This window comes from Lepeophtheirus salmonis, chromosome 2 (assembly GCF_016086655.4).
Source record: "Lepeophtheirus salmonis chromosome 2, UVic_Lsal_1.4, whole genome shotgun sequence".
Classification (NCBI taxonomy): domain Eukaryota; kingdom Metazoa; phylum Arthropoda; class Copepoda; order Siphonostomatoida; family Caligidae; genus Lepeophtheirus; species Lepeophtheirus salmonis.
Genome location: NC_052132.2, coordinates 40558550 through 40569234, shown reverse-complemented (window position 1 = coordinate 40569234; position 10685 = coordinate 40558550).

Here is a 10685-nt window from a genome sequence, read left to right as displayed (position 1 = left end):
GAAAAAACAAACTTTGTAAAAGTTTAAGACCTCTCAGGTCATTTTAGTTGGGGAAAAAAAAATGTTATTTTCATATTTCGAGTATTCGGTTTACTAGTTAAAAATGTTGTGCACTTTCTTTATCATCATGTGAGAGACTTAAGATTAGTGTTGCATCAGACCTTATTTATTCTGTCCACTCCAGTCTTCTGACTGTCAGTACTAGAACTGATTATTAAAAGAACAAATAAAGTGAAATCATCAAAAGTCAATCTTTATAAGTTTTTAGGACTGATATGTAGGACTGATCTTGTCCGTAATGAGAGTGATATGAGCTGGACTGCAGTTTTCAGTTCTAAATAAGAACTGACACATCACCATCCATGACGTACTCAATGATTCGCAATTTCCAACTTTTATCAAACATAACAAAAGATAATGTTCCTTTTGTTGATCAACAACTATTACTTCAACTAGGGGAGGGAGGTATTGATAACTATTTAGTTATAACATCATATTTGAAACGTGTCAAGAGTCAATTTTTACCCAAAAACATTTTTTTCCAAACAAAAATGGCTTGAGAAGCCTCAAACTTTGCCAAAGTCAGTTTTTTTAGTGTACTTTCCGGAATAAGTCTTTGTGGTAGAGAAGAAAAATATTAATCTAAACAGTTCTTTACTCATAGAATATTTTGAGTATTTAAGACTGTGCGAAAGGCCCTGAAATAGCCAATTTTGACTTAGAATACTATTTTTCCTTACCTTAAATGGCCTGTACGATACTGCAATAAATTGTATGAGAGGTCTGTAAGTTTAACAAATTAAGTTTTTTTATTTTCTCCAGCAGACAATGTCTCTTTGCGGAGAAATAAAAATATTTGCCCAAAAAGGGACAGTCTAATGAACATTCTACCTACATATTTAGGTATACGTATATCATATTATACTTAACTCAGTCTTATATGGAAATTATGGCATTAAAAAAGCTTATAATTAATATACCAATGAATACACTATGTAAAAGTTTGAACCTTTTTGATACTCGGGATTTAAAGGTTACAATATGAGTTTGGTTCAATGTCGATGATAACAAAAATGTTAATTTCATAGTTTGTTAGTGGGAGGAAGATAAAATTTAGTAATATCTTTAGGGGAATAGTTCAGATTGCCAGATAATAATCATTGTCTTGGGGAATAAAAATATTTTTTTAGTGAACCTATTAATTTTATGTCATCAGAATGATATTTATTGAAAAAAGTTATTTTAATTATCGAAGACATTCATTACACAATTATCTTAATGCAATTGTGTCTTTCATTTCATTACTAATCTAACAATAGAAAAAAACGCCTTTAGTTGGTCCTAAAAAGAAAAAGAGAAAAAATGGTTCTATAGCATTCCTTGAATTATGTACTTGGTTATTTATTTTTAGTAGTTTTCTTAAAACTAAAGGAAACGTCTGAATCTTAAATATGTACTAAAAAATGTTAAATCAATCTGTAGACAGATGTTAAAACCAAAAATTTTATATTAAAATATTTTCATTTTTACATAAAAGTAGGATATAAAAAAGCCATTAAAACTCAGCCACAAAAATATTGTTGCTTCGTGTTATTAATAACTAATAAAATATACTTTAGAATGTATTTAAGTATGTAGCTGTACGTATGCATTGCAAATATAATATTTAATTAATATACCGGGTGCGTCATCAGTTGTTGAACACTTTGGACTTTGATAAGAAAATGAATCATATGAAAAAATACTCTCTGTTATAAAATATTTATTTTATACATACATTATTATTGATAGGAATATATTTTACATTTTATTTTTTAAAGATAGATCCAGTACCCTTGCAATATTTATCAATCTTGGACTCCTTCATCCTGGCCCATAATTTTTTAAAGGACTTTTTCAGGCTTGAAATATTGATGTGTCTGTTTCTAAAGGGTTTATGTTCAATTTGCGTCCATATGTAGTAGTTCAGTGGGTTTAGTTTGGAAGATATCCCTATTTCCTTCTTAAAAAATCTACTACACCCTACCTTTTTAATTGTGTACGCCTGGATGACGTCAGAGGTGTGGGGAGGGGTGCCGTTCTTGTTTTCCCAAGTAGATCATTATGACATTAGATACTTATAGATATATTAATAAGTGTTCCGGCAGTCCTTATATAGTTCTTAATACTGGAGTGCCGTCCAATTTAGTCTCGGTCCGGTCCAGTTCAGTCCTGCATATAAAGTTCGGTCTTGATGACATCAATTAACTTGATTTCTTCAATTTTTTAATCAATTCTGGTCATGACAGTCCAAAAGACTGATAGTCCTAAAGGCTGGATCCAAAGACTCATTGAAACAGTCCCAAGACAGGATCGGACCGAATAAATCAGGACGGACAACACTCTTAATAGTTCCATTAGTATAGTTTGTAAACTTTTAGAGATATTAGACTTGACAGATATTTCAAAACCCTCAGATTAAACAGATTGAGATGTTCCAGGTAATGGTTTCCTTTACACGTTCCCAGATTCATTTTATATATATATAAGCTACCCCCATAGATGCATAATCGGGTAAAAATCAAAAAAGTTGTCTCCAGGTTAAATACATGAAGGCACTCTCTACGTGTATTTCCATCCTAAAATTGTGACATAAGTTAGAGCCCTGACTAGTATGATTTTTCGTTGGGAGAGAGGAACTATTTGACAATTTTGACAGAATATTTTTTTAATAAATGGCAAATCTGTCAAACAAATTCATAGAATAGAATAACAACAAAAGCTAAAATTTCACTAATAACATTTTTTTTTAAGGACAAATTTTTTTTTCCTTATTTCGTAAAAATAACTTTTTTTAAATAAAGACGCAAATTTTGACTACAGAAAATTGTTAATTTCAAAATTGTAACAGTATTCAAAAATGATTGACAAAAAACTTCATTTTCTTGATAAATTTGACAAGCCTTTGGGAGGTTGTAGCTCCCCCTGTAGTAGTGGATCTGGTTTATTGTCAATAATTAGGAAACTTTATTATTATCCAAATATTGGAAACAATTGATATTATTACACATAAACTCTCTCAACCTCCCTCTTATAAACCTATATATTTAAACTTAAGATATTGAGATATAACCTTCTTATAACTAAAAAATGTGTAAAAGTTTTGCACGACTCATGACACACCTAGTATAAAAATACATACAATGAAAGAGTGGAAAATACATATTTATACAAAATACTCTAACCTCATCAAAGTAAACACATACATTTTTGCAGTTACTGCCTTTATATCCAAACTATTCGCAACCGTGGATTTGTTAAGCTACCCTGGAGGCTTATTATTTATTTTATAATCTTTTTTACGAGGATGAAAATACTGTTTTTTTATAAAAGCTCATAAAAGTATTATAAGTATCATTTTTTGTATGAAGAATATATGAGAATGCAACTCATGCTGACTTGTCGTAAAAATGTACTCGCTCGTATGAATATATTTTATAAGATTACATTTGTTGAGATTGAACATAGAACTAAGGATTTTATACAAGCAGAAAATGTTTGTTGAATAGCGTCTCATTTAATTACATAGGTATAACACCCACCATTTTAATTGTCAATTACCATGGCTAACACGAAATTTCTATCAATGAAATGATGGCAGGAATATAATTTTCCTTTGAGTGCAGAGTCCAAAACTAATCTCCGTTTTTATCCAGCGCGTCAGGTTACAGAAATATCTTTGCTTATATTAATTCGGCAATATTATTGTTCAGAGTCATTTTTCATCATTAAGACAATCACTATGTTGAAGTACGATGTATAAACTGACGTAAAAGTGTTTTTTTATTATTACAAAAATGTTTTTATTGATTCTGTATCTTGTTCTGAACTCTACATATTTCCATTTTTAGGCTGAAAGATGATGAAAAACGACACTCTTCTTTAGATATTTATAACTTATTCATAGTGATAAAGGATATCATAAGTTATATTATAGGAAAAAAAATGTTTTATTTAAAAAAATACCTATTTAAAAAATATGCATATCTAAGGATTTCGGTTCGATTTTGTATTTTTCAAGTTATACTATTTTTCTATAGGATTATCCTTGCAAATATGTAACATTATCTTAATAATGTTTACCATTTCAATATAGCAATAATGACGTCATACCTTAATAAACAATGAAAAGCAAATATTACAATCAAACAATGTAAATATATATATAATTCCGGGTTTTGTATAAATTCAAATAAAGTAATTACTAATTATATTTGAAATATTCAAATTCCCTACTAATTGTGAATGGATCTCTTCATCTTGCAATCCTGGAATCTTTATTCATTGACATTTGTATTTTCTCATGACGTATAGAGAGGGAAAAACCTGTCAAATTTGATGCAATACATATACATTAAATAAACTTATAATGGACATATCTCTTACTGAGGAAATAGTGAGTTACATTACTTTAGAATTAAATCAACGATATATTAAATATTAGCATAGAAATAATTAGGGATTGGAAAAATATGATAAGTTTTTGTAGAAAATATGTTGTGAATATGTTGGAAAAAGTGTCAAGAAATGTTATGTACTGTATTTCATATGTAAAATTTTAATCTATAAAACTTTGACAATTTAGGGTTTTGCTTTCTTTTTTGGAATTAAATTATGAGGGTTAATCCATGAAGGCTGCTTAGTTATTTATAGAGCAATTCATGGTAACCTCAGCCACCCTAGTGTATTAAAAACTATTACCGTATGTTTGGGGAAAAATTGATCATGTGGTCGTTGTTCATATTGGTTATATAGCTTTGCTAAAGCTTGAAGCGAAGTGGGTGGGCTACACAGTCTGGTAGATCAGACAGGACATGAATTGTATCTCCAAAAAGGGAAAATATAATATTACTTCCAAAAAAACAGAAAATTAGTTGTTTTGTACCAAAATCCATATTTTATAAATATATATATTATATTGTGCCTAAATTACCTAGTATAACCAAAAGAGAATAATAATGATTAATCTTCAAAATCCAAATCCCTAAGTGCACCCCGTTAAAAACAATTAAGAATATTTGATTTAAAACAACTCTAAAACTTTTAATTATTTATTAATAAATTTATCGAAGCCAGAAGTTCTTATAATTGAGCCTGTTGTTCGATGAAAATATATTTTGGATTTTTTTTTGTCATCATTGAGTCTACTTTCAAGTACACCAGAGTTGTGGAGAGAATTGTCAGAAGCCAATCTTACTCCTTAGTTGATATCCCATATTTTTCTTTTATTTTGTTTCCCACAATTTTGCTCACAGATTCAACTCAGATCAAATTCCTTCATTCAATTATATTTTTCAATTTACTACTAATCTACTAATAATATGATCAAAAAGATAGATTTTAGTTGATATATAGTACGGATTTTCCATGTATAAAGTAATTCTTTTTTAATCCAAGAATGCATTGTTCAAATTCAGAGAATTATTTAATGTGGCAAATTGATACTTATTGTCATTTAATCTATTTTATGATGGAAGTAAAAAAAATTGAACCATTAGTTTATGGGGCAACTAATACGATTAAAACTATTGTTCGCCGTCTCAAAATTGGTAGGGGTTACATTTGTGTTCTTTGACAAATTTTCGTCAATTTCTATTAACAAATTATTTTGACTAATCCTTAGAAGGGGCTGCAAATCTTACATATATTAGCTAACATTCATTGTCACGAATGAATTAAATGATGTCTTATAAATAACATACTTTAAGATTTTAAACTAAAGTAAGCTTTATTAGATTTATTGGAATACAAAGCCTATAATTAACGGAAATAGGTTTATGAAGTATTAGGATGAATACTTATACAGGGTTGACCTCATCTAGTGTTAGAGTCACGCCATGTCAAATCGACCAAAATAAAAAAAAATGTCACCCGACCCTCTCACATTTGGATGATTTTTGGCACAGGAGCTCAAATTCATGAGTAGATTAATTACACACCCAGTAGAAAAGTAATTACTATATGATTTTCAAGGATTAAGAAACATTTAGTGGCTTGAAATCCCTAAAAAGAGACTAGTGACGCCATTGTGATGACAGCACCAACAAGAACGAAAGGACAAAAGTTCCAAGTCTCAAAAATGAATGAACAACCTATTTTAAAATTATATCCAACTTTATAAACAAGTGATTTACTGTAAACTACTTTTTTTTTCTTTTTTTTAATTTGTGATCTTCTAATCAATATTATGAATTACTGAAGTTCAGTTTTCCTTTGTCAGTCTATTTAAATCATTAAAGTGCTCAAGATTTAAATATGTAAATCAAATTGAACAAATTTCTGGATAAGAGTAATTTATTTTTGGTAGCTATCATAAAAAGCCAACACAATTTTTGCCACAGTGATATCCCTACATATTTAAAATGTTTTTTGAGGACATTGATTTAACAATCATCTGAAAGTAGTGCTCTTCACAAGTTTTATTCAATATAAGACCTCAGATCTAAAATTTCCTCAGTTGGTTGTCTGAATCGCTAGCCGGCTATGACTTAGAAGTCGGACTTGAGCTTCGTCGACTCCTTCTTGATGGAAGCCTATAGAGACTGGACACTCCTGTGATAAGTAGCGCTGACCACCTTTTTCAAAAGATGCCTAGACATAGTAGGCTAAGGGGTCCAGGACTGGAGAGAAGGGAAAAAAGTCCAGAAAGTTGTATCTCAGGAAGGCCTGGGTCTAGCGCTACGATCACACAGAGATCCGTCTTGAGTGAAAGCATAGTTGTGCCATAACTTTTCTCTGGGACAAGGTAGTATTTTCTTATCCAGAAGTTAAATGTAACTATCAAAGGAATCTTGAGTGGCAAAACCTATATTTTACCGAGTTTGAAGACAATCGACGAATACATTTTCTGATTTATTTTAATTTAAATTAAATGTTGTCAAATGTTTTAGATGTTGCTCCTTAAACGAACTTGCAATTAAGATGTCGGTTAGATGAACGAATGCAAAATCTAGTACATTTAAAACATGATCCGTGAGTCTTTGGAATGTCTAAGGCAAATTTTTTGGTCTAAAAGTCATCTGTAAGAATTCAAAACGTCCAAAAGGAGTAATAAAGACTGTTTTTGCTATATCATCAGGGTCTACTAAAAATCCGATTATAACCTTTGACTAGATCAAATTTAGAAAATATTGAACAGTCCGCTATGTGGATGGTAAAATCTTGTATGCTCGGAAGAAGATATCGATCTGGAACTGTGACGTTATTGAGTCGACAAAAAACGCCAAAGGGTCTCCACTTGCCATTAGTTTTTGTCACCATGTATCTTGGGCATGCCAAAGTACTATTTGAATCTCGGACGATACCAAGTTTTTTCATTTGAACAACTTCTTCCTTTGCTATTTTTAATTTTTCTGGGAAAAGCCGAGAAACCTTAGCATAAAGATGTGGTCCACTTGTCTCAATGCTGTGAACAATGCCGTGTTTCGGTTTCTTTGTTGAAAACTCCGGTTTAATTATATCTATATACTCTTACAAAAGTTTACTGTAATTATCGGAATCAATAGATACCAAACCGATATTAGTGTAATCTGATTTATTTTATGTTTAACACGGAAGCGATGTGAAATCCGAGACATCGACAAGTCTACGGTGGAGGAAGTCACAAACACAGAGAAGATCTATCTGAACGAGCGGTTGAGATACTTTTGCTTCGATAAATATACAATGAAAAAGATGGTCGTTTATGTAAAGTTTTAGCTGAACACGTTAATACACTAGAATGGATGAAGCGTTAGCAGTTTTCAGAAAGAAAGATGACTTGAAGATACTCCATAGGAGAATGGAACAAACAAATATGCTTAAATATTTGTCATAAATAATATTATACGAATATATAATATGTTATTATTCATAATGAAATTTGTGAAAAATACAGGGCAATCTTCCACTGGCAATTTTCCCCAGGAAATTTTTCCTATTACTCATTTTTTCAAATAATGCCGATGGCGCACGCTTCCCCAATTCCCTTTTATTCAGAAAAACCTCGAACTATTCGCTACTTTAAGACTTATAGATATCCAGAAAACGACCTTTAATGGTAGAATATGGGTCTTTGGAAGGATTTTCTATCAGCAAGGTCACTCAAGAAGCTTTTATATCATCTAGTGACAAGCAAACGTAGTCCTACTTCGTTTCCTCTTGGGTTATACCTTTGACCCGAAACTGGCATTCAGCTTGGGCAAACCATCAGGAAGGTCGTTTGGTATATAATATAGGAAGTTTAATGGACAATGTACTGATGTTTTGTGTTGCTTCGTGTCGATTTTTCTTGCTCGATATTTTAATGTTCGGATATCTTATAATATTCGAAAAGTATATTTTTTTATGTTCATTATCAACGTGTTTTCTATATTACATTTATGTACATATTATTAGTTATAATATGTTATTTCTCATCTGTATAGAGGGCGCTACCGGCTAGATAAAGAGATCGCCACACACTTATAAAAGATCAAACCTGTATGATGTTAAAAATGTAAAGGAAATTTTCTCCTTTTCTTGATTTTTGTCCAAGAGAGTTTTGTTTAAACTCGCCACAATTGCATTTTACTTGTTAAAATAATATAGTAAATTATTCATGCGAATGTTTTTTTGCATTTTATGATTGCAAATTGTACAATTAGATTGTACAAGTTACAACATGCATTTTCTTATCTACGATCTAAAACTATATATGGTATATTTTTGTTTGTAAATAATGCCTGTTTTTACTTTTTAGGTGGTTTCAAATAAGATAACATCTTAAAAATTAGGATAAGTTTTATCAAATGTTTTATATATTAAAAATTTAATTTATTTGATATTGGTGTCATGTGGTTATTCATTTTTGCTTCTCAAACTACACCAATGTTCTCGTAAATCAATTTAACACATTTTTGTCTATAAAAATATATTTGTGGGACCACTCCTTATTTGTGATAATATTACTTTATCATAAGCAATGTTGCTTTGTTAATAGATTGAATATGCTAGTTGTAAAATGAAGATATTTTTAATTTTAATAAAATAAAAGGCTGTGTTATTAAAAACCAGTTTATGGATATCATCAAACAAAATAAAAATATTTCTAAATGAAGTATATGTTAATGTTGAATGATAATGAGTTCCAGTATTGTTGGGTTTATTCCTTAAGCTACTGCCTACAAAGTTGTGTGACTAAAACGAACGAATTAAATAATGATGTACGAAGGAATTAAATAATGTTGTATAGTTTTGTATACATTTAATATAAACAGCAAATTTATTAATTTAATTTCATAATAATTATATTAAGGATAATTAATTTTGAATATGACCCCCTTTGGCAGATATAGCGGCTTCCAAGCGGAAGTGAAATTTTCTACAGGTGCTTTTGATGAAGGTCTCTGACACGTCAGCCTATTGGCCTTTAAGACTTCAATATCTGGGTGTCGGATTATGTAGGCCTGCAACTCTACTGATACTTCCCTTTTTTACGATCTCTGCTGTCATGAGTGGTACATTTTGGGTTCGTAGAGAGATACCACCAGCCCAGCCTCTTTGTTACATTTTGACACGGTGGACTTTTATACATTCATATTTATAGTCCTATCCATCATGGAAAGATGCGGCTACTCTTTAAAAGCTTTTATTTCAGCTTCAGAAATAAAATTTCTTGCACGACCACTTCTGGGGCTTCTACAAGATCATCACCGTTATCAAGGTGCCCTTTGACGAATTTGGTGGTTGCTATTGAGCCATATTTGCCCACAATAACTGTTTCTGAGGGCATTCCAATGTTTTTATGTATTATTTTATTTACTTGTTCACTTGCAAACAATCTCTTCTGTAGCTCAGAAATTTTAAATAACTTTGAATTTATTAACATAGAATAATAATTCAAGCAAAATATATAAGCTTTTGAGTCGTCAAAGCAACTCCAAATGATTTACTATGAATAAATGAAAGAAAGTTGTTGTTGCTTCAAAAAGTGTTGAAGTGTTATTGAAACATATTGTATATGTAGAATAGGACCCGAATTTTTTAATAATAGCAATCATCAACTATGCACTTCGTGTGTCTACAAAAATAAATAGGAGACTTTTTATTCAGATAAAAATATTCAAACGAATACTAAACTATTATATTAAGACTAAAATAGACTTTTGCATCAAATATAATACAACATAATAAGTTTTTAGAATTTTTTTAAATCAATGTATCTTTTCATATATTTTTTAATGCACTTTTAAATAAAAATCATAAACCATATGAACTTTTAATATTATGGGGAACAATAAACTCTATATTATTTCCTTTAAGTGTAAATCTACCTCAGAGACTGAAATATCCATGTTGTACCTTTTGTGTATCATATCATTAACTTGCTGATATAAATTAATAAATATGTGGCTCATCAGCAAAAAATTATTTGGGAGTCTACATTACACTTGTATTCATCATCTCATTGTCCTAGATTTCTATTAATACAATATTTTAATCAATCATAATAAAAGAAGAGGGATATTGCACTTAAATAGAGTCTTCTTTTTTTATATCAGTTATAGAAAAAAGATATTTTAAAAGTCATATCGGAACTAAACAAAGTTTCATATAACAAATGAAGGCTTCAGACTATAGCTAATATTATTAAAAGGGTTTCTGTATAGGGGCGAGTTGGAAGGTCT